Raw genomic sequence first — 25924 nt, 5'->3', positions numbered from 1 at the left:
GGCACTTGATTTCCATTCCAGTTTTTATCATAGAAATATATTGGCCATAGGCCTAATGCATGACACATGATTAGTAAATACAGTTATAATGTCTCAACTCTATCACTAATTTGAAATGTAATATTAGGCAAATAGTTGACATCTCTATGTCTCAGCATTCAATCCTTTGAGTCCTAGGCTACTCTGAGGTATTATTTATTACTATTTTTATTTTTGTTTGGATAAATCGTAGGTACAGATCTAAGTACTAATGAATTCAAAGTCAAACTTTTTCCACAAGTATATAGAGTATACCTTCTTCCTCTCAGTCTTATAAAATTTATGCTTCAGTCAATTGGTTTAGACATATTATGATGGTCAAAGCTTGATGACTGACCTAAATTTAGGTAAAGTGAACTTCATTTTGAGAAAAAACATACACACAAACCTCTATTTCATGAATATAGACTAAATTTCCTACCCCTAACCATCCATCTTCCGAATGCATGTGATTCTTCATGGGCAGAGCAGTTAAGAGAGTAGATGATTCAATGAACCCTATGTGAACCAGTTAGTTTTGCTATTCTATGGCATCCCAACTTCAGGCAGATGTCGAGTGAAAAATGTGCATCATTGGTTTAAAGGGAAAGGGGCAAGAGACCATGGATGGTTCATTGCAAATCTATCCCTGGTAATTGCAAAGACAGCTCAGAACATCTGCCCCACTGACAGCTGGTCAATAGTTTCATTTCTATGTGCAGAGGACAGCAAATTCCTGAGACAGTAGTTAAAAATCCTGACATCTGGAAAAGGAGGGGATGGGATAGCCCAGAGAATGCAATTCTAGGAGTGTATCAGATAACTCCTACAGAGGTGGACTGTCACACACAAGGCTGGCCCTGTAAGTAGGACGCTGCTTAAGTGGTCTCATTTCAAGAATACTGAAAAGGTAATTTACTATTACCCCTACAGTTAACAGTGGCTGGAATTTCTAATATCATATTTATTGCTTTAGTTTAGATGGCCCTCATTAAAAAAGGAAACACATTTTGATATAGTGCTCTAAGTACTGGGATAGAAAGCCTTAGGTTCAAGTCTGATTTGGCAACTCTCTCTTTTCTTGACTACAATTATGAAACTTGGAGGGGTTTTCCAAAAGAATCAAATATACCAATAATGCTACAGGTAATAACAATAACAGTAACAACAATTAGCATTTGTGCAGCATGTTAGGGTTTGAAAAGTGTTATATCTATGTTATCTCAGTATTATCTCGCAACAACCCTGGAAGAAATATGCTATTATTTTCCCTATTTAACAGATGAAGAAACTGAGGGTGAGAGAGTGACTTGACCAGAATTATAAAGCTAGTAAGTGTCTGAGTCAGGATTTGAACTCATACTTTCCTGACTCCAAGTGAAGTGCTCCAGCCCAGTGCTCCACCTAATTCTCTATTAATAAAGAGGTTTTAGTATGATGTGTTTTAACTTACACAAAAAGAGACCAAACTCCTAAAATGAATACCTGGGGGGTAAGAGTGCAAGGGAACAGGGACAGTGATGAAATCATGCAACCTGGGTAGTAGTTGGGTCCCCACCAGCTATAGGATAGTGTTCAGGCCATGGTAAGAAATCAGTAAACTATGGTCCTTCCAAGATCCCTTGGGCATTGGCACACTTAGCTCTGCCAAGCTCTCAGATACTTCTGCTGATGCAGGATACTTGGATTTTGATCACCTTCACACCAACTAAGGCAGCCAAATATTGTCTTCTTAACAATCTTCCTAAGTCTGGAAATATAACCATTATGTCAGACTACTGGAAGTAACTTTAATCATGATCTAGTAAAAACTGTGCTATGGATGAGGAAATTGAAGTTGAGATGGGTAAAATTATTTTTCCCAAGGTCACACAGGAGGTGGCAGAACAGGAACTAGAACACAGGTCATCTCAGTCTCCAGAAAAGCAATAGATTGATTGGAGGTTGGAAAAGGAGGAAGAGATGATCTTATATGATCTTATATTGTCAGTCATATATTTTCTTCTTCATTCTTTAATTTCAAATTTATATATTTACTTTTAGTTTACAACATTCATTTCCACAATCCCTTGAGTCTGCATTTTCTCCCTCTCCCTCTCCTTCCCCCTTTCCCCCATGGAGGCATGCAGTCAGAAGGATATTGTCAAGAATATTGTCTTTATTAAAGGATCACTTATACATATCACAATGCCAGGCAGCAAGTAATAACTTTGTCTTTTAAGAACTATGACAAAAAAAATCTACTAAGTCATGGAGAGGTTGTGGTCATTGTTGATAGAGGGAGCTGCCACAAAGAAGAAATCACAAATCCTTTAAAAATTGAAGTATTTTAATTTTCACTTAGAAACTTTGAGATGTGGGAATTGCCACTCTCAATTTGATCTAAGGTCTAGCTAATCCTTCGATCTGTTGCTCACAGATACCCCAAAAGATGTAGCTTGGGAAGGGAACATGGTTGTACTTCTTGATATCACCCATAAAGGTTACAAATGCCATAGTTTCTCTGAGAAGCTGTTTATAACCTAGACATTGGTGAATTAGTTCAAATGCTTTTTTTAATTGATCCATTCATATTTCTTGGCAGAACAACCAATAAAACCCTGAAAACCAAACATTTATTCTAAAACTATGGGAATATTGGTAGGGTCCTTGAGTTGGGTCAGATATAGCATTGTATAGTAAACTAAGTATTGAACTTGGAACCAGGGAGACTTTGGTTCAGATCCTGCCTCAGATACTGTGTGATCCTAGAAAAGTCACTTAATCTTTCTGGTCATTCATTTTCATCAGTAAAATAAAAATTTTGAATTTGATGGTGACTAAAGTTCTGTCCAGTGCCCTAAATCTATGATCCTATGAAATGTAGCCATGGGGCCCTTAGCAACCATAATGGTATCAAGAGTGAGACCAGCAGTAGCTATATGAAAGCTGTTGCTGCCACCACCTCCTGTCCATCTTCACTATTTGTGGCCCTTTGTGAGGTTGCCACAGTGTGGAGTAAGCTCCTGGTTGGACAATCTCCAATTGGGAAGCTCCCATATTGTCTCCCAGACTGCAGTCCTCCTGCCCTTCTGCTTCTGGAGCAAACCCAGAGCCTTTGGCTTTGCTCACTGATGGCAGATCTGAGAGCCAAGATGGTTTCTTCTCAGTCATTGGCATTCTGTGCATCTAGTCTTCTTTCCAGAGTAGTTATCAGCAAATGTCTCCTACCAGCTCTAAACTGCCTCCTTTTTCTGGCTCAGAAAAAACTATACCTCCCAGAATAAACATATAGCTGTTTTAAAGGAGGAAAAGAGAGAAATGTTTTCTGTAAGTTGTTGTTATTGGTTTGTATGTATCTCCCTGGATATTCTGTTATTTCTCTCTGCCCTTTTTCCTCTTTTGTCAGGAGAGTCAAACCTGCAGTCCCCTCCATTTCAGATAGTTCATAATTCATTGGAAGTTATCTTTATCCATGGTAAAGAGGGTGTAGGTAGATAGTGTAAAATCTCGGAGGAGAGACTGCGTGACCCATGTGATTCCCTGATCAAATGTACTTATGATGAGGAAAGCTGCTGAAGAGTGTTTTATTTTCCTTGGGGGGGGGGGGGTCATGATTTTTAGTTTTTTATACCTACCCTTAGTTCCCATTTTCAGATTCCCATTGTCTTAGAGAATCGCCTAAAGAACTGAAAGATGAAATGATTTGACCAGAATCATGCACTCAGGATGGGACAGTCAGGACTTGAACCAGGTCTTCCTAACTCTAAGGTCTTCTATGAAAAACCACCTCTGCTAGTTCCTGTACGTACTCTCAATTCCCATTTTCAGATACCCATGTAGGCTTTTGTTTTTGTTACCAATTAGCAAGAGCACTAGGAAATGTTTCCATTTGCTTCTGTTCCATTCAGCTGGCTTTGTACAAGTTCCTCAAAATTGAATTCAAATTCAATGTGTACCCAAGCTCTTTTTTAACAGGGTTGTTCACTTATCTATCGGCCAGCAAGTCTTTATTCTGATATAATAAGTAGTAAGCATATACTTTGTGCCCAGCATGGTGACATAAAATAAAATAAAAAAAAAAGTTCCTGACTTCAAAGGGGTTACAGATTCTACTGGAGAATAAGGTATAGAGTAGATAAACAGAAACATAATGACTCTGGGAAGGAGGGAGCACCAGTCACCATAGGAATCAGGAAAAGCTTTCCATAAAAAATGACACATGAGCTGAGCTGTGAATGACTAGATTTTGTATGCCATATAGACATAAAACTATGAGGAAGGGATACCAGAAGAAAGAAAAGACTCAACCAGTTCCTGTCCTCAGTGAGCCTACAGTCTAGTTGAAGAGAGAATTTTTGTACAACATGTGAACCAATTAAAGAATAGTACGAAACATAAAGTATTGTGTTGGTTTTATTAAGTGCAATAGCAATTCAAGAGATAAGACTAAGATGAGCCATTGGAATCAAATTGCCTTTATTTTGACCACTAAAAAGATGTGCAACTTTGACAAGTAATTTCTTCTAAGTCTCAGTTTCTGCATCTGTCAAATGAGGGGAAAGGCTGGAATTTCATTTCTGACTTTTTATGTTGATATGAATCTATATCTTTTTTTTCTTGTCGTTGACTAACTACTGGTTATGGGTACATGGTTTAAACTGGGGCATATATAAATCTGACAATGGGAAGTCATCTTATGGAAATCTACCATTCTCACTCTGCCCTGGCTACTTTATGTTAGGGAGGAAAGGCTGACTAATTAATGTACATACAGGTGTTAGTGATTGCATATACCTCCTCCCCAACACCTTCCCCTCCACTGCCTCCCCCCACCCCCAGATTTTTTTATCTAAAAAGGAGGAGTCTAGGAAGTATAGCTTCAGTTGCTCAGTAAATAGTAGACCAGGGTCAGGAAGATCTAAATTCAAATCCAGTCTCAGACACTCAATCGCTATGTGACCTTCAGCAAGTCACTTAACTTCTGTCAGCTTCAATTTACTCATCTGTAAAATCATGATAATGATAGCACCTGCCTCCAAGGGTTGATGTGAGGTTTGTTAATAATTGTAAAGGGTTTTGCAAGTCTTAAAGCACTATTAAAATGCTAGCAATTATTAATAGTATTATTTGTTGTTCAGCCATTTCAAGCATGTCTGACTCTTCATGGCCTCATTTGAAGGTTTTCTTGGCTAAGATAATGGAGTAGTTTTGCCATTTCCTTCTCATTTTATTGATGTGGAAACTGAGGAAAACAGGATTAAGTGACTTGTCCAGGGTCACACAGCTAATAAGTGTCATATTTGAATTCAAGTCTTCCTGCCTCCAAACCCGGTGTTCTGTTCACTGCACCACCTACTCACCTTAGCATTGTTATTACCTTCAAAGAAATTATGCTTTAGTGGAAGAATTGCAGGTCTGTTTAGGCAGGCAAGTGAAGGAGTTATATGGTGTGTGGCATAGAAACCACTGCCAGATCTTGAAAACTGGAGTCTGAGTCGGAGATCAGAAAAGTTCTTTATTCTTTCTCATGAATATGAGGGCACAGCCCTCATCACTCAAGGGGCATCAGCCAGGGAGTTCAAATTGCAGAAGCTGGCAAGCTTCTGTTATCCTAATGCTAACACAGCTCACTCTCCTGTCTGATCTCACAATCTCAAGCTAATCAGTGCAAAGCAATCTCAATCCTTCATTACCATAATTATTCATATATTAGTATCCTATTAGAGGACAGTGTTTTCCAGTCCCTCATTATTCACCAAATTTGGAGAGAGCCAATGAGAGTTACAGTTGACCATTCTTTATTATCTAATTATTCATTTGACCCTTCTACCCAATCAGAATAAAACATCCCTTACTTTTGCATATCTACACACCAAATTGGGGGGAGGGTGGCAACCAATGAGAAGAAGGCTAGTGTTGTTTCCTTTAAGTTTCCTTACCTCCTTCTGGGGCCTGTGGAAATAGCCCTTTGCTATCTTTCACATATGGGAATCGGAGAGTCTTTCAGATTCTCTTCATATTATCACCCTGGATGAACATCTATCCTGTCTATATGTAAAGCTACCTTATTTGACATACTATGTGATAAATTTAATCTTCCCAAAAGTATTAGAAAATAAGAGAGAGGTATTTTTAGATTGGTTCAGCTAGGTGGCACAGTGGATAGATCACCAGACCTGGAGTCAGGAAGATCTGAGTTCAAATGTGACCTAATACTTATTAGCTCTGTGACCCTGGGCATGTCACTTCACTCCTATTTGTCTCAGTTACTCATTTGTAAAATGTGCTGAAGAAGGAAATAGCAAACCACTCTAGACTGCCAAGAAAACACCATGGACAAAGTCCATGGGGTCTGTAACAACAATGCAGTATTCACAATGCCTACAGTGACTCTAAGTATGCTGATATGGTTATTAATCACAAAATGTAACAGGCTCTCTACTTGGGGGACAGCTAGAACATTTATTCAAAAACCAGAAAACTGAGTCCCAAAACCAGTAAGTAAAAGTCATAACAGTAGCCTCAGAGTTGGCACACATAGTTAATGCAGTAAACACCCACATTCTCAAGCCTTCAAAACAAAACAGGCTCCCTCAGGTAAAGATCCTCCTCTCCTCACTCACAGTAACTGCTCAGCCTCCACACAGCTCACTCCCAGCAGCTCTGGCCCCTGGTAGTTCCAGTCCCTGGCAGTCCTCAGCAGAAGTTCTGGCTGGCTCAAAAAAAAAAGTTTGTGCCACAGCTGCCACAGCTTCCAGTCAGTGGGCTGGCTCCTTCCTGCCCCACCCCTTCCTGCTACTTCACCAAGTTCAAGGGTCATGGAAGATCTTCAAATCCCATTACCATTACAGGGTCATATAGAATCAGATACAACTAAACAAATGAACAACACCATTTTTAGATGCTTTGGAATATCCTTTGACTACAAGAAGAACCGTGGAGCTTCCCTGTGCTTCTTACAATCCATTGAAGATGCTGTAGGCTCCAAGGTTGCAGCAGACATACCCATCTTATGTCCAGGTAGCAGGAACAATTAGAATTTGAAGAACCAGGTTCCATCACCTTCCCAACAGTGCATCAGAAAGAAGGGAAGGGAGTATCCCATGTGTTCCGAAGAAAACAATCTGACAGCTTGGAAGCTTTCATACCTTTGAATAAGTAAGTCTGATAACACATATTTCTATAGAAGTTTCTTCACAATTACCCATTTTACAGATGAGGAAACTGATTGAGAGGTTATAAGTGCCTAACAAAGAATTAAATATGTTCTGTGTATCAGAGCTTGAACTCAAACCCTGATTTGAACTCCTGATTCCTTTGACTTCTCATTTCCATGTGCGTGCACACATGCGCACACACACAGAGACAGAGAGAGACAGAGAGAACATGTATAAAGGATAAGCATGATAGTGTATGGGCTTCATTCTATATGTGTGTTTCACTTGTATGTGACCCTCTTCCTACAAAGGGATCTGAGTTTCTTAATGATGATCTGTATCTTACACTTGGGACCTAACACAGTGCTTGGCTCACAGGAGGTGCTCAATAAGTGGGTGTTGATTGATTCATTCTCTCATCCAAAACACAGTATCAGGTGCCTATTCTGTATAATTCACCACGCTGGGACCAATGGGAAAACAGTGAGACAAATTACACAGATTGATTAACTAATGATGACTATGAGAAAAAAAGCCCATAGGGAAACGCAAGCAGATGGAGAGAAGGTAAGAAAGAAGAAAACCTAACTACATTACACAGAATTCAGGAATATATTTGACAAACTGGAAGCAATAAGTGATTCCATTGCCTTCTCCAAGTCTATAGGAATTGTGTACTTCCTAGTGGTGCCTCCATATATGAATAGGTACACACAGAGTCTTGATCACTTGCTGTGCAGTTGATAGGTTCAACTCTTGGCTAATGGAATCTGGTCAATGGGATACAAGAATATAAGAACTACACTTACCCTAGTCTTTGTGCTGAGGGCAGCTTCCATCCATGACATGAATCCTGTCATTACAGTCTAAGACTATTCCTAGTTCCCTAGTCATTGTTCTCACTGACCAGAAACATGAAAGTAGAGTGACAATTCATTTACCCAACACCACTGAGGAATAAATTCTACTTAAGAATTTTTAAGTGAATTTTAAAAATTTTTGGAAATCTCATTGGGTTAGTCACCTAATCTCCTTAAGCCTCAGCTTCTTCATCTGTAAAACAGGAAGGTTGGACTAGATGGTTTCTCAGGTCCCTTACAGCCCTAGATCTTTGATTCAGACCCAAACCTCTTTTACATAAAAATGTATTACATACTTCCCTGACTTAGGATCAAAGGAGCTGGGTTGAAAAAGAACTTTCAGGCTGAGTCATAGAACATAGTTCAGAGGTAAGAGCTGGAAGGGACCCCAGGGGTCACTCACTCCAACCCCCATATTTTACAGATGAGAAAGCAGCCTCAGGTAGGTTGACTGCCTTAGCGGAGGTCACATAGGTAAAGAAATAATAGCAGAACTGGGATTGAGGCCATGCCCTCTGCTGCTGGGTCCGGCTCTTTTAACGTGCCAGCACTGGCACAGCCTTGCATCTAATCAGCTGTGGACTGGGAAGCCAGAAAGCCAAATTTGTTAAAATTGTGTCTATTATAAGAGAAAATAGGTGCTGAGTGAGGGCCTGAGGGGCTCAACTGTAAGTAAAAAGCATAAGCTACAGGGCAAGGAGTTAATGACAGTTATTATGGCTGCTCAGATTGGTTTTTTTTTTTCATTTTTTCATTCTTTTTTTGGCTTCTCTCTAGAAAATTAACACTATTAGTAAAGTGGAAAGAATGCTGGATTTGGTATCAGAGAACCTGGTTTTGAATCTTAACTCAAAACTTGTTTCCAATGTGACCTTGATAATGTCCCTTTCATTTCATTCTCTTTTGTACAGTGAGAAAGTTGAAAAAGGTGATGTCTAAAGTGCCATCCAGCTTTAATTCTATGATCCTAAGTGAAGCATTATTATGCTGTGATGACAGGATTGCGTCAACACATGGAGAGAATGGCTGCATTTTTTGGAGGTCTATTAGGCTTTTTTATTTAAAGTTTTGAGTTCCAAATTCTGTTCCTCCCCTTCTCCCCCCCCCAGAGGTAAGCAATCGGACATAGGTTATACATGTACAACTATGTAAAACATTTCGATATTGGTTATTTTGTACAAGAAGACTCGAATAAATGAAAAGAAATGAAAGAAAGTGAAAAATAGCATCCTTCAGTCTGTATTCAATCAATACCAATTCTTTCTCTTTAGACAAAAAGTATGCTTCATCATTAGTCCTTTGGGATTGTCTTGGATTGTTGTATTACTGAGAATAGCTAAGCCATTCACAGTTCTTCATCGTGTTATTGGTATTGTGTACAGTGTTCCCCTGGTTCTACTCACTTTATTATGCATCAGTTCATGTAAATCTTTCCAGGTTTTTCTGAAATCATCCTGCTTATCATTTTTTATAGCACAATAATATTCCACTACAATCATATAACGCAGCTTCTTTAGTCATTCCCTAATTGATGGGCATCCCTTTGATTTCCAGTTCTTGAACACCACAAAAAGAGATGCTATAAATATTTTTGTTCTCATAGGTCCTTTTCCCTTTTTTTGGATGAGACTCTGCATTTTCATTCATTTTTCAAGGAATCAACTATTTTGAGTGAGCCACCCGTACATTGCGAGTATACCTGTCTATATCCAACAAACACCATCTGTTTTTGAAAGTGTAGAATAACTAGGAAATTAATTTGGACAAGGAAATTGTTTGCCTCTTCCTCCCAGCATGGCACCATGTGCTACATTTTAGGTTTTTTTCTGTATTTCATCCAAAAATATTAGAATTCAAGTTTAGCTGTCTTCTCTCAGCTATGAATCACAGACCCTGTAAATGGCAGGCATTAGTGTATGGGGGGGGAGGGTAATCTATGCATTGTCTTGGTAGTTTGTACTTAGTGTGGTGATTTGCTGGGTGGAGCAAACTGGCTCCAATATGAAACCGAAGGATGTGCATGTATATGACAGAGGAATTAACGTGGATAGTAGATGGCTTAGGCTTAGTTTTAATTATATAAGAAATGGATTTTTACATTGTCTACTTGTGGTTCTAGAATCTATGAATTATTATCATTATAGAAACTAATAAATTTGCCTCTGGTACTTCAAGTCACAGCTGCTTCTCATTTTAAGGAATCCAAAATCCTTTGCCACAAATGATCATTTTGGAGCCAAATCAATTACCCATCATTGTGGGTTCAGCACAGGGCTCTTGGAACTAATAGTGTATCATCTCAGCTTACTGAAATCATATACTGACTTTCCAGGCCAATTGTTTATCTAAAGAAAAACAAGTGGAGTGACTGAGAGCCCCTTCCAAATCAATATAGAGATGAATTAAGGCCACATGGGCTAGCTGTAACCCAAAACCTTATTGTCCTCTTGGAGAAAATACTATTTGTTTTCTGGCCATTTAGAGATGCCCTTTACTTGCAAGATTTCAAAAGGTTTTCACTGTTTCAGATTTATTTTATCTATGCTGACTGAAATGACTATGAGAGATGATATCAGAGGATAACACATGGCTTTATTAGAACCTCAATTGACTGGTTATGCAAATTCTTTCATCTGTTCTTCATGTCCTGTCACTTCCTAGATGAACTGTCTAAAGCAGTAGTCTCCAAACTTTTTTGATCATTCATCCCTTTCAGTCAAAATTCTTTGAGCACATTCTCACCTGTATGTATTTATTTACTTAAAATGTACTACTCTATTAATACCATTCTGTACTGTTAAACTCACAAGTATAGAAATTTCAAAAAGTAAGATAATGATGAAATAATTTGGTCCTAAAATCAATGTAAATTGGAGTTTACTAAGTAGAGAAGTAATAGAGTTAGGACTGTGCTTTAGGAAAATTACTTTGGCAGTTGGATTGGAATAAAGAGAATCTCGAGGCAGGGAAACCCAACTAGAAAACTATTGTAGTAGTCCAAGAAAAGGTGTTAGAGGCCTGCAATAGAATGGTAACTTGATGAGTAGAGAGAAGATGGCAGATGCAGGTGTTGTGGAAATAGGAACAACAAATAGATTTGGTGATTGGCTGGACATGTGGAGTCCGAGGGAAGTGAACGGTAGAGGATTGTAGACCTGAGTGAAAAGATTACAGCATCTGCAGTAAAAATGGGAAAATTCAGGAGAGGGATGGGCTTGAAGAAGAAATGTAATGGTTGTGTTTTGGGCCTGTCAAGTTTGAGATGCCTATGGGAAGCCAGTTTTCAAGCAGTTGGTAATATGGAATTGGAGTTCAGGAACAAGATTAGGACTGGATAATACAGATATATGAGTCATTAGCATAGCAATGATAATTGAACCAATGGGAGCTGATGAAGTCATTGAGTGAGAGTATTTAGATTTATTGAACCTTAAAGAATACCCACAGTTGGGGAATATAACATTGATTATGATCCAGGAATGGGGAATGAGAAGTCAACTATTAAGAAAGAGAGTAAGTATCTAGGAGCAGAGCATACTCAGTGATGACAAATCCTGTAAAGATGTCAAGAAGAAGGAAACCTGAGAAAAGGCCATCAGATTTAGCAAATGAAAGATCATTGGGTAGGGGTGGCCAGGTGGCTCATCGAGTAAGAGCACCGGCTCCAGTGTTGGGATGACCTGAAGATCAAATCTGGGCTCAGATACTCAGCACCACACCCAGAAATAACTGGCTGTGTAACCTTGAGCAAGTTTCTTAACCCCGATTGCTTTAAAAAAAAAAAAGAAAGAAAGATCATTGGTGACTGTGAAGAGTTAAATGCAGAGTCAAAAATAATGAGGAGGTCAAGGATTTGGAAGAAGGGAAGGATGTTGGTGCCTTTGCTGAAAGCAGAAAAGTTTTGAAGAGGGGTATCTATGGGCAAGGGAAAGGAGAGAAAAGATAATGTAGTAACAACCCATCTATGATGACTCATCCTATGCTAATCATTCTTTCCCACCCCACCCCCAAAAATGAAAACTATATTGTAGAGAATGGAGGTGGGGTGTGGGAGGAGGGAATCTTGACTGTGTAGCTGCTACAGGTGCCCATGACAGGTATAATTACAGTCTTGCTGAATGCTTTCCACCATCCCCACCCCAAGTAGGCACATAGGAGACCAGAGGTAGGAGGAGATGAAGGGAGAATATTGAAGGGGGTGGTATGGTTCTATTGGACTCAAGCCCCAAAATTCCATTTTTTTCCATCCTCTGATTAGCTGATCACACACAGTTTGGAGTCACTGCCCCAGGTCGGTTAGCCTCACACCTTACTTTAGATATAAAGATAGAAGGCTACTGATAGAGGAAGATTATTGGCTAGAGATTAAAATCCACAACACACAAACACATACACATACACATTTTATAGATTAGAAAAACTGAGAGGGTAATTGACCTAATCTTCACACCCAACTTAGCCCAAGGCATTATTATGAAGTAGGTCACATGTGGTTTTAGAACCTTTCAGTCCTGGAACAGTAATGAGGAAGAGTGCTGGATTTGGAATCAGAGGGATTAGGTTCATATCTTCCTTTGTCACTCCATTATTACTTGTGTGACCTTGGGCAAGTCAGTTAACCTCTCAGAGCCTCAGTTTCCTCATGTAAAATGAGGGGGTTACATTAAATGGCCTCTAAGGTCCCTTTCAGGTCTAAAACTATGATCTTATGGAACTTTCATTGCCCTCCTCCTCTTTCACCACAGGCCCTATTGCTGTCACCACCAGTATAGGCCAATGGTGCCTTTATTATAGTGACCCAAATAGAAATGCCCTTTTTTTGGCCAGTACCTCCTACTCTGAATTTGTGTCTTTGTGTCCCATCAAAAAGGTAACCATCCTGTGCCCCTCCCCCCATAGATCACTTAGGTTATTGTCTGTATAGTGAAATCAACAGACTCACAAAAATAACTGATAATACCTGCATTCCTGAAGGAGTTAGTCAAAGTTGATTCCACAAAAACCAAAGGGGAAGAGAAATAGATTGTAGTTAATATGTGAATTAAAATCTCTGGTACTCATGATAGCCCACAGGTTGATCATTCACCAAGGTGGTTCTGTAGCTTCTCTAGAAAACATATCAAATGTGAGAATGACTAACACAAGCATAGCATCTAAGAACCATGGCTGCACTACTGGAGCCTTGAGAAGCTATTGTCTTGTTCATTGTTTTGTCTTCTTCTTCTAAATTTCTTAGGTGTCTTAAGATTATCCTTTCTTTGGATTGTTTTCTCTTCATTATTTTTTATTTCATTCAAAAACTTTATTTCTAGTTCATTAGTTCCCCTGGACTTTTAGGTCATACTGGCAGGAGACAGTAATGTAATTTAAGTAGGTTGAATTGCAAAGGGTAGAGGTTGAAGGTTAATTGTTTTTGTTTCTGTTTAGTTTTTTATTTCTAGGTACTCCAATGACAATTCAAGCACCTACTTATTTCCAAGTTAATAGTGGTCCAATTTGTTGTAGCAATGGCCTTTAGTTATAGTATCTTTAGGCACAGATAATTAAAAGAATTCAAACATAAAGACCTATCTGGAATAGAACTTTTAAATAAAATAACTGTAATTTAGATAAATACATACAACTGGGGACAAAATTTAAGTAAATAGAAATCTTTAGTTCTTAGTATTCTAGTAAAATAGTTTATCAATCTCAATTAGATTTGCTTGGATGGGGTGGCTAGGTGGCACAGTGAATAGAGCACCAGCCCTGGAGTCAGGAGGACCTGAGTTCAAATTCAGTTTCAGACACTTAACACTTACTAGCCATGTGATCTTGGGCAAGTCACTTAACCCCAATTGCCCTGCCCTTCCCCCTCCAAAAAAAAAAGCTAAATAAATAAATTTGCTTGGAAACTTATTTTGTCACATTTCCTAGAGTCAGAGACTTTCCTAGGTCATGTGTGGGTGGGTGGACACACACCCACACAAAATCATACATATATGTATGCATATGTATATATATATGTATATGTATGTATGTATACGTAAGCTAGAGAAAGGGAAGGAGGGGGAGAGAGACAGAGATTGAAAAATTGTTGACTTGATCTCCCTATGGTAGATAGCCTGCTTATCTTTCAGCTAAGAGGAAGCCTTAAACATTATTTCTCTGGAGCTGCCATCACTGTTAACCCCTATTCTAGCACAACTGAGAATTGTGGAATCTGCTTTGATTAGATCCTTAAGAGATGAAAGCAGCAGTCTTATTATTTTTGTTAATCTGTTGATCAGATTATGGAGCCAATAACCTTCCTTTGTCAGCTGCTGTTCATCTCTCACTAAGTAGGTAGGTATTCACATACATGGTAAATAAAATCTCAACTTAAGCTTTTCCTATAGAGTACTCACATTCTTTGATCTGCCCTCTCCCTCTTCCACAGGGGAGGAGAGGATGAGATTTCAGAAAGTTTCTGCATTTCCTTATTCTTTCTTATCTCTCTAAAAATCATATGAAATTTATCCATCTTCTAAACAAGTTATGACTCTCTCTATTAATAAATGAGGTGACAACTTCTGTTTCTTTTTAAGCTGAGTTTCTTCTCCTGTGTAATGAATAGCTAATTAGCATTGAAAGGGTGCATTTAACGAAATTCTGCATTCTGTAGTCCTTACCACTTATAGCAGACATTTAAATGATGCTTTCCTAAAGTCCTCTATAAAACAGAATAAATCCTTTCCCCTTCATTAAACATTTTAAAAACTTGTTTTAAACCAGACAGTGGTTTCCTCATAGAGTCATTTAGGGAGACAGTTTAGTTTAAAACTTAATTTTGGTGCTTTATCTACCTGGTAACAATAGGGGGGTAAATAGGGGCAAATGAATTATTTGTAAAAATAATCAGAGCCTTCCACTGAAAGAAGCATCTTGGTATAGTGGAGAGTTTGTATGCTTGAAATAAAGGAGATCTGTCTTGGAATCCTTCCCCTGACCTATGCTGGTGAAGTCCTTTATCCTTTCAAATGCCCTGGCAGTTTTAAAATTTTAAATTTCAGAAAAGCCAATCAGCTTGGAAGACAGGGTTTCCCAGGCATCAATGAAATAAGGAAGCTAGAGCAGAAAGCAAAAGGAAATCATCTGCATGATGAAAACAGGGGTCTGTTGTTCCAGCTGAGTGTGTGCTAAGAGGCTAGGGATATTTCTTACCTTCTTTAGGGAGTGCTTATACATAATGGTTAGAACTGAAACTTAATCACTGTATTTACCAAGTCATTGTTTCCACCTTTACTAAGTGTTACTCTAGTGAATTTTCTATGCCTGTAGATATGTAGGACCTGCTAATTTGGCTTCATAGTCCAAAAAGACAAAAAAGAGTATTGGATGTCTTAACAATGGCAACAATAAAAATAGCAACTCACATTTACTATGTGCCAGCAGGTGTGCTAAGCACTTTGCAATTATTATCTTATTTGACCCTCAAAACAACTCTAGGAGGCAGGTGCTATTTTTTTTTGTTATCCGAACTTTAGAGATGAGGTAACTGAGGCAGATAGAGGGTTAAGTGACTTGCCCAGAGTCACACAGCTAGTATCTGAGGCTGGATTTGAACTTAGTTCTTCCTGAGTATAGCACAGTGCTCTATCCATTGCCCCCCCCCCATTTGCCCCAACATTTACATAGCACCAACTATGTGTTAGGCACTAACTGCTAAGCATTTTACAATTATTACCTTATTTGATTATCACAATAGATCTAGGAGGCAGGTGCTATTATTATCCCTAATTATAGATGAATAAACTAAAACAGAAGTTAAATGACTTGACCAAGGTCACATAGCTAGTTAAGTGCCTGAGGTTGGATTTGAATTCAGGTTTTCCTAACTTCAGACCCAGTTCTCTATCCAGTGTGCCACCTATCTGCCTGTTATGTATGGTGTGGTGTAGTGTGTGTCTGTGTGTGTGTGTGTGTGTGTGTGTGTTGTGTGTATAAAAGCCTACTGGAATATCTTTTCTTTTTATTTTTCCCAGAAGCATTGACTTGGTGTAGTAGAGCAGTAGAGCCTGGAGTCAGGAAGACCTACATCCAAATCTTCCCTCACACTTCCTAGTGGTGTGACCCAGCAAGTCACTTAGCAGCTATCTTTCTCAGTTTCCCCAGCAGTAAAAACAGGGATAATAATAGCAACTACCTCATTGGGTTGCTGTGAAGATTAAATGAAGTCGTATTTGTTGGTACTTTCCCAGCTACTGGAACACTAGTAGGTGTTTAATAAATGCTTGTTTCCTCCCTTCTTTCCTTTTTTTGTCAGATGTGATTTCACCAGCTTTGGAAGCCCCTGATAAGGAAATTCCCCAAGCCTACAATCATTAACTGTTCTTCAATTTATATTATCTTAGTGTTGCCCAACACCCAGGATTGCATAGTATGTGTCAAAGGCAGGACTGGGACTCATTTTGTCCTGGCTCCAATTTCATTTGGACTTCTGAGTCTCTCCATTACTCCATGCTATTTCTCTTGAATACCTGTTGTTTCTATAGAATCTGTGATTTCATTATAGAGAATTCCCATAGAGGAAGAACCTTTAACCAGTGCTGATTAGTAACTGGCAGGTGATTTATAGTCCTGGAATGCTGGGTAGGAATACAGAGAAGTTGTGATTTTCCCAGGGTCACATAACCAATACATCTGAGGTAGGACTGAAGCCAAATCTTTGACTCCTAGGCCAGCATGCTATCCATACTGTCCCATACTGCCTCTTCAATGAGATCAGATGAAGTCTTTATGCTGAGAGTGATAAACATGCAGTCCTCACGTGAGCCTCACATGGACACGGGGAAATGAGCCAGCCAATCATAAACAGCTCAAACAGGATGTTGACCATAAAACAAACCACAGAAGGGACTTTTCCTGAAATGGCACCTATTCATAGCCAACCCTTGCTCACCTTTAACATATAATTAGCATTGTGGTTCCCCTATCCCACCCCTGAAATTTCAAAATTGCATACACACTGTGTTCTTTTTGTCTCTTCAAGTGATGGCTTGCCTACCAATCCTAGGCACTCTGGCTTTATAAAGGAACCACTTCTGCCCAGGCTAAACTGCCTCCCTTAAGGAGAAGAGCCCGATGGGTGTATTACCCCAAATAAATGCCTTTACTTGGTTTGGAGACAGTCTGAATCTGAATTCTTTCAAGAGGACACAATGTATGCCCATAACCTCAACATCTTCAAGTCTTGGGTATCTTAAAGGACACACAGTTACTGTGTCTATATATTTTTTTCAACTTTGAAAATATTTTAGGACTATTGTATAGGACCCACCACAGTCTATCATTTTTTTTATTCACTAAGCACTTATTAATTAGGAATCTTGGCTAATAAATTTCTATAATCCCCAGAGAAATCCTGCTTTGTGTTATGTCTTAGTAATTAGCATATATAAGAATTAAAGCTAGGGTTTTTTTTTTCCTTTTTAATATGAATTTCCACAGAATCCACATCAGTCTTTTATTGAATCCTACCTCTCCTGTCACTTCTGTCCTGAAACAAAAGCATTGAGAAAACTGGATGTGGCTATCTGGAAAGTTTTCATTTCTCTCAGTTGTCAAAAAATAGCTGTTTAAATGATTATGATTTTCTCAACTTTGTCATTAAGTTTCTTTGTCTAAAGTTCTTTGTAACTTAATATTTTTTAAATAATCCAGAGGCCTTGGATAAGTTTTCAGAGAACCCTATTCTTCCCCCACCCCCATCTCCTATCCCCCACCCCAAACTTAATCATGTTACAAGTTAATGTTAATGACCAGGCCCAATCACTTTTCCATTCTCATATTAGAACCAGTTCACCAAATAGAGTGAATTTTTCACTTGGGCTGATTAATTTCATTTCATTTAAAATCTGTTTTAAATTAACTGTTTTCTCTTGCCCTAGTTCTCATAATTGTGGGATGATTTGCAAGTCAACTCAGTATAACTTGCCTTTAAAATACTCCTTTCCTAGGGCAGCCAGGTAGCACAGCAAGTAAGAGCACCGGCTCCAGTGTTGGGATGACCTGGGGATCAAATCCGGGCTCAGATACTTAGCACCACACCCAGAAATAACTAGCCGTGTAACCTTGAGCAAGTTACTTAACCCCAATTGCTTTAAAAAAATAAATAAATAAAATAAAATACTCCTTTCCTTCATTCTCCATTCTCCCTTGCTCCTATGGCATCTCCTCTTTTCCCTTTAGGTAATTAGTGCCCTCTCACTTCCATCACCCCCTTTATCCCTCTCTTCAATGAAAACCCATTCCTGAGAGCTTGTGTTATCAGTCTTGCCCCATCTCCTCTGATCTGATAGATGAGTTTTCACTTTAGCATGCCAGAGCCCAGGCCTTTGTGCTACTTCCTGCTGAGATCTATACCAGGTCTTCTCTCATCCTCTTCTCCCTTCCATCAGAACCCTGGTCTCTCTCTGGATTATATGATCCCTTACAAGGTACCTTATTCCCGGTTAGTGCTATGGTTTCTGTGTAGTGCAGAGGTCCTTTAACATAGAATCCACTAACTTACTTGTTTTTTCAACTATCCTGAAAAGTGTATTTCAAAATAATTTATTTCCTTCATAATTCTATGTATTTTATGCATTTAAAAATAGTATATTGAGAAAGAGTTCATAGGTTTTGCCAGTCTGTCAAAGGGATCTATGACACAAAAAGTTAAATAACCCTTCATACCACCAAATTCATACCACAGTGACTTCATTTACAGTGATGATCTGTCCTGAGATTTTGGTTGTATGGTATACCTCATTTTAAAGAATAAACATGTTTATGGACAGTTGGTTCAAAATCATGTTGTTGTTTTTCAAATAAGATAATTATCTTGTATTAATTTTATCAATATCTTTTGTGGTGTTTTTTTTTTAAATCATCCCTCCCCTCCCTTACCCAATTAGTCATCCCATATGATGAAAAGGGAATAAAAACAGTTCAAAGAGATCAACCCACCTATTACCTACATTTGACAGTGTATACATTATAGCTAATTATGACTGTAAAGTAATGCAGTGATTCATTTTGTGAAGTGAACAATCCTTTAAAAACATGAGTAATCCATTGTTGTGGATTAAGAGAGAAGAAAGGAAAGAACCTATGTGGGAAATAATAACTTCAAGGCATAGAGACAAGAGAAAACTGGGGGTTTGGAGCCTAGAGAAGTAAAGTCTGTAAGAATTTGGAAATAGATAGTAGAGTTCAAAATAGGACAAAGAATGAAGAAATGCATTGTATAATTCCTTCTCAGGCTGTGTGTTTCATAGTCTTTATTCGTCAACAAGACACCTCAAATATAATCATTCTTTTTTTTTTAAGCAATCAGGGTTAAGTAACTTGCTCAAGGTTACACAGCCAGTTATTTCTGGGTGTGGAGCTAAGTATCTGAGCCTGGATTTGATCCCCAGGTCATCCCAACACTGGAGCCAGTGCTCTTACTCGCTGTGCTCTTACTCCTGGCCACCTCTAAACAATTGGGGTTAGGTAACTTGCTCAAGGTTACACGGCCAGGTGTTTCTGGGTGGGTGCTAAGTGTCTGAGCCCAGATTCAATCCCCAGGTCATCCTGACACTGGAGCCAGTGCTCTTACTCGCTGTGCTACCTGGCTGCCCCAAATATAATCATTCTTAACCATTATTATAGTGTAGTGGGAATTTTGGATTTTTGATTTGCTTTTATTCCTCTTGCAATTTTTAGTTAACCGAAAGCCTGTCTTCTGTTAATATTACCCTCACCTGGACAAAACCTGTCCTATGGGAAGTGAAAATTTAATTAAGACCTTAAACATTCCTTACATAAGAAACCAGAGGAAGATTATCAACTGAGTCTGACTCTTTATCAACATGTCAATATTTCCCTTTGTTTACCCTATTTGTGAACCTTCTAAACATGGCTTAATCTATAACCTGACTTAGTTTACCTCTAAAGTGTTTGACAAAGCTTGTTTCCTTAGGGGAGGTATGACTGTTCAAATTTTATGACAGTAAAGGAACTATGCTATTATTGGTGTACCTTTTCTTTATTTTTTATGTCCCAAGAAAAATGTACGAGACTACAATATGTAAAATATCTATTTCTCTGTTACACTGATATAATTTTGCCCATAAGAAGCCTGGTTAGAATCTGTAGCAGCAATGCAATATTCACAGCACCCAAGGTCACTATAAATATGCAGGCATGGTGCTCAGTCACAAAATATAACAGACTCTCCATATAGAAGACAGAAGCAAAACATTTATTCAGACACACATCCCAAAGCCAGTAAGCTGATTCCATCATAGTAGCAAAGAAGTTAATAAGCCACAACAGCATAGAGAGCCATACCATCCTTTAGCCTTCCCACAAACCAACACAGACCAATATTTACTCACAAGCCTGTCTCCCTTAGAAACATCCTCTCCTCTCAACTGTATAACTTGCTCTTCTAGAGGAGAGGCTGAATTCTGTAACAAGCCAACGCTCTCTCCATTTGAGTTTTTCTTGTAAGAGTTTGTCTCTATTCTTACACATAGTACGGTAACCTCTTAGTAAAACCCAGCCCCTTCTACACACTGTCTCTAGCTCTCTCCCAGGTTTTATTGGTTTTCTTTGCAAACATGTTTCTAAATCTCTGTGTTCTCCCTTCTGTACCTCAGTTCCCAGTTTTCACAGAGCCCTGTACTTTAAGATCACTCCCTTGCTAAGGAGGCATAAGATAACTCCTCCCAAACTGGAGTAGCTATTTCTTCGTCTAATCCCTTCTGCCTCCAAATAGAGGTCTGATATTTTGTGATCCCGTTCTTGTCACCAAATGTAATGCCAATGCAATATTCATAGCACCAATGGTCACGATAAAGATACTGTTATAATGCTTGATTGCAAAATATAACAGACTCTCCATATAGAAGACAGAAGCAAAAATTTAGACACCAGAAAAGCAAATCCCCAAACCAATAAGACAATTCCATCATAGTGGCAAAGAAATTAATAAACAGCACAGAAAGCTACAGCATCCTTTAGCCTTTCCACAAAGCAACATAATACCAATATTTACTCACAAGCCTATCTGTCTCCCTCAGAAGCATCCTATCCTCCCACAGTCTAGCTTGCTCTGACTCCCAGCTTCCTCAGGGCTCTGCTCCACCCTTCAGCAAACTCTTCCTACCACAGGATCCATCTGACTACATTCAGTCTGTTAAGGGGCAGAATATATTTTCAAAGCAGAGAAGGTCTTCAAATTCCCTTAGGCTTATTAAGGAGCAGGGAAGATCTTCAAATTCCTGTTACCATTACAGAATCCTTATGATTGTTCAGATTGTCTCTGAGGCCTGAACCTATGCTTGAGCATGATAATATAACAGAGGTTTTTACTTCCATAATTTCTGTATTGTGGTATTATAGTTTGGCAGCAGTTACCTACCACATGAAGTCAGAGAGGTGATATTTCTCCCATAACAATAATGATGTGGTAGGGGATGTCAAAGACAAAAGCAAAAATTTGCATTAGGGAAGCTCAAGAGACACCTCCTCTAATAAACTTTTCCTCACTATTTCTTGTTAAGTTTTCCCACCTGTTGCTGAAACTTTCCATAGAACTTTGTAAATGCCAATAATGACCACGGGGTAATTATTAAGGGTATAAGTACCCAGAATGGAGGCAGAGAACTACCAGTGCAGTTGGGCCTTGATTGTATCAGAGGCAGTGATACTGGGGTCATGTTATGATTCACACAAAGGGCAAGATTAACAAAGATCCCAGCCTACCTTATATTCCACCTAATCAATGAAATAAACATTTATTAAGCACCTACGATGTACCATACTCTATTGGAGAATGGTGCATTTACAGAAACCTAGCTCTAAAAAGTACCAGATTGTAAGCCTAGACAAGTTGCTTCAGTGCCTCTGGTCTTACCAAGACTATAATTCGATGAAGAGTTGTCTTTCTGCAGTGGTAGAAGGGATTCCTCACCAGTAGTTCCCTACATCAAACACAAGTCTGGATGCCTCCAACGCCCCAAATAAAATCCTACTAAAAACAGTGAGCTCTGGGTACTTAAGGTTTAGCCAGGAAATGGACTATTTCTTTCTATTCCTTTTATTTGTACTTCCCAGAACTCCCCAGGCTTTCTGGAATCACTGTGAAAAAATACAGTAAATCCTGCACAGCTTCTTTCAAATAATTTTCAAATAGCACAGCTTCTGATAACAATTATCCTGTAAACAAGGACACATTTAGCCTACTTAAGAATAAAGTACCACTTTAATCAATGCATTTTCATTCAAACAATGGATATCTAATTAACACATTAATAGGTAATATTCTTACCTATTCATTAAAGCCTTTACCAGAATCTCAAAGACTTATCATCTAGCTTCCTTGGTTCCAATCTGCTGTGTTTTGTGCATAGTTAGGAAGTAATTACTTGGTGGACAAAAAAATAGTAGAAGACTACATACTTCCTGATAAAGATGTGGAAACCCCTGAAGTCTAGATTTTCCTCCTTTCAGATTTTTCATTGAGTCAAATAAAAGAAGCATAGTAGGAATACCTACCTTTCTTTGTTTCCCTAGTGCATTACACCTTGCCTGACACATAGTCAGCACTTAATAAATGCTTGTTGACATGACTTTAAATTGTTTTTAAGCTAATGTTTTTTACCTTTTTTGTGTCATGAACCCCTTGGGAAATCTGATGAATTCTAAGAAAACTCTTTTCAAAAATTTTTAAAATTCATAATTGAAGGAAATACTAGTTTCAATTAGAGATTACTCAAAATTAAGATGTAATTTTTCCCCATCCAAGTTGTCGAATCCCTTGAAATCTGACTCTGGACCTGGGATAAAAATCTTGTTTTAAAAGGATCTAAAATTATCCAATTTAGAGGTCAGGAAGAGAATAAGATAAATGGACTATTCTTGCTTGATATAATTTCAGGCCACCAGGAATCTAATACAGCAAATATTTACTAAGTTGCCTACTATGTGCAAGAAACTATAGTGGGCACTGGAGAGGCAAAGCCAAGGGAAACAACAGTCATTGCCTTCAAGGAACTTATATAAGGGTAACTGGGCCTGGAATCAAGAAATCCTGAGTTCAAATTTGGCTTCAGATACTTTTTAGCTGAGTGACCCTGGGCAAATCATTTAGCATTTCTTTGCCTCACTTTTTTCATCTGTAAAATGGGGATAATAATAGAAGGTTCATTTGAGGGAGGGATTTATATAGGTACTGAAATGAGTCAGAACAGTCCCTCTTTGCCTTATCCTTAGGGTGTTAGGCATGGCTAGAGCTTGATATTAGATTAGCCCCATTGAGTCATGGATGAAGAGGTCACTATTGATCAATAATAAAGGATATTGGACTCAAGTCCTAATAATGCTAATTTGGCAAGCCTAAGGATTTGTCCAGCAAAGATATTGATAAGGAAGGGACTGGACCATTATGACCATGTACAGGGTGACCTGTACAGTAAGTGGACTGGATCATTATGTGAGAGACATGCTTGTGGGGATAACAAGACTTCCCAGGCAGGGACAGAGAGTTAGCTGAATGAGTTTCAACTGTCCACTGCTTCCCTGGGGGCCCTTAGGAAGTTCCATGTGAGATGCCCCTTAAAAGGGCAAACGCTTTTTCACTGAAAGAACTCAGAAGCAGAGTGGGCAGAGGAAAACGTTTATTATGCTTTTGGTGAGGAAGTGGGTGTGGTGCTCACTGTAAACACATCCACATCATACAGAAGCAGGAGTGAGGCCATACAGTTCCGTCCTGCATGGTAGAATTAGGGTTAGTTGAAATTCCTCAAATTCCTTACTTTATTTCCCCACATTCCCTCTTTCTGATGATGTAGGTGAGGTAGTAAGGATACTTGTGACTAGGGTGTGACCTCTAGGGTCTGAGCTCTTTGTTGTGCCCCCACCTTTCTAGTTCCCCCTGGGGCCAGGATGGCCATTGTCTTAGTAAAACATGATAAGTAAGCTTCCCCACAGCTATTGATTGTCTACCAGTAATTTTGTGGGAGCAAAACAAGACACTGTAATATCCCCTCTTTCAATTATAACACACTTGGGACAATTCATGAAGTCAGGAGATGAATCCCCAAGTTCTGGAGTACTGCAAGTATATTAGTCTGACTAAATGTTGTTTGTCTTTCCTTCTCAAAGAGGACCAATGACATCCGAAGGGTGATATCTTGACTTGCAAGTGAGTTGGATTTAAGTGAGGTAAATCCATGCAAAATCATCAGCTTCACTCTCCAGAGTCATCTGAGTCCAGTGGCAAGACATAGGTCAGAAAGACTGGAGATGATTGAAGATATAGTGGGAGACCCTGGCCTTTTAAAACTAAAGTCTTTCCCAGTTTGTCTCAGGCAGCACCCATTTAGTGATTTAAGGCTAGTATGCACATAGGGGAATAGGGTGTAGTAGTTCTGGAATTCTAGGCTAGAGTCAAATTATGAAAGGCTTTCAATATCAATCTGGGGACTTTGAATTTTACCCTAGAGGCAATAGGGTACCACTGAAGGTTCTTGAGGAAAAGAATGACTGGGTCAGACTAGTGACTTTGAAAGACTACTTTGGCAGTTGTATGGAGAATGGTTTAGAGAGAGAACCTGAAAGCCAGAAGAGCAGCCAATACCACTATCCTCTGAGCTTTGGCCCCTCTTAGTCAGACTTGTCTCATTGTTACTTAGTCCCAAGGTGATATCCTTCCATCTAGCAAGGCTGTATGGTGTAGAAGAAAAAAAAGCACTGGATACTTGATAAGATATTTTGTGCCTTCCTAATGGGTGGGGAAGGGGATAGAGGGAAAGAATTTGGAACTTGAATTTTTAAATGAATGAGATAGATACATAGATAAAACATGGGATCTCAAAAAGAAAAAAAAAATCACTGGATTGTGCTTATGCCAGATGTTTCTTGACCAGAAGAGAAAGCTTTTCATATTTCCATCAAAAATCATTACCCTAGAGGGAAGAACACAGTGACGAACTAAATTTGCACTCAAGTATAAATATCCTATCCTATCCATATTGACACTTTTTGGGGAGGGGGAAGAGAGATGGAGTAGTGAAGCACTGTGTAACTGAAGGAGGGAAGGGAAGAAAGGTGATGGTGGGGAAGAGGGCATAAAAGAAAAATGTGCTAGGAGCTACTGAAGAAACAGATGGGCCATATTCACAGCTTTATTAGTAAATCATGAATAATAGTAATAGCTAGGACTTATATAGCACTTAAAGATTTATGAAGCACTACAGATATTATCTTGTTCTTTCATTTGATCTTCACAAAAACACTGGGTGGCTGATGCTATGATTATCCCCATTTTGCAGAAGAGGTAACAGGACTTGCCCAAAGGCTATGTCAGAGGCAGGATTCAAACCCTCAAGGTTTTCCTGACTTCAAGCTCAAAGCTCTACCAAGCTGCCTCACTGAATTGAAAGTAGACAACTAAAGTCATATCACAACTGAAGTGAGTGTGAAAGTGGAATTGCCTTTGATATAGGAAGCCACCCAGTATCCTCCCAAAATGTTGTTTTCCCATTCGGATGTCCATGGGTGAGAGTCGGGACCAAAGGATTTCTGCCACCGTGGAAGGCCACTGTGATTCAGATGAGAGAATTGAGTTTGCCTCATTAATCTTTATGGGCAGAGGAGCTCTGATACAGCAGGCAAGCTGCCTTTGTGCAGCTGACAAAAATCCAGGTGGAAAAGAAATACACCCAGCTTCCTTTCTTCTTTCTCTGTCATCTTCTATTGCTCCATCCCTTGCATTTACGCTTCCCTGGGGGAGGGGGACAAATTAAATCAGGGAGTTGTTTTCTTTATTTACTCACTAGTAAACTACCTTATGGTCTCCTTCTTTTGTTTTTCCTATTTTTTTTATTGATGCCATTTATTCTATAGAATGTGATT

The 25924-nt window shown here is 38.9% G+C and overlaps 1 protein-coding gene across 1 annotated transcript in view; it reads left to right on the top strand.

The window, feature by feature from the left end:
* CLSTN2 (calsyntenin 2) overlaps positions 1-25924 on the top strand; it is a 982335-nt gene that overhangs the window by 633894 nt on the left and 322517 nt on the right. The gene's annotated exons all lie outside the window — the stretch shown is intronic.

This window comes from Petaurus breviceps, unplaced genomic scaffold (genome assembly GCF_028583685.1).
Source record: "Petaurus breviceps papuanus isolate PSGF00001 unplaced genomic scaffold, PetGlider_PUasm1.0 90604, whole genome shotgun sequence".
NCBI classification, from domain to species: Eukaryota; Metazoa; Chordata; class Mammalia; order Diprotodontia; family Petauridae; genus Petaurus; species Petaurus breviceps.
The sequence above is the reverse complement of the archived record's forward strand: the minus strand, read 5'-3'. Positions and strand labels throughout refer to the sequence as shown.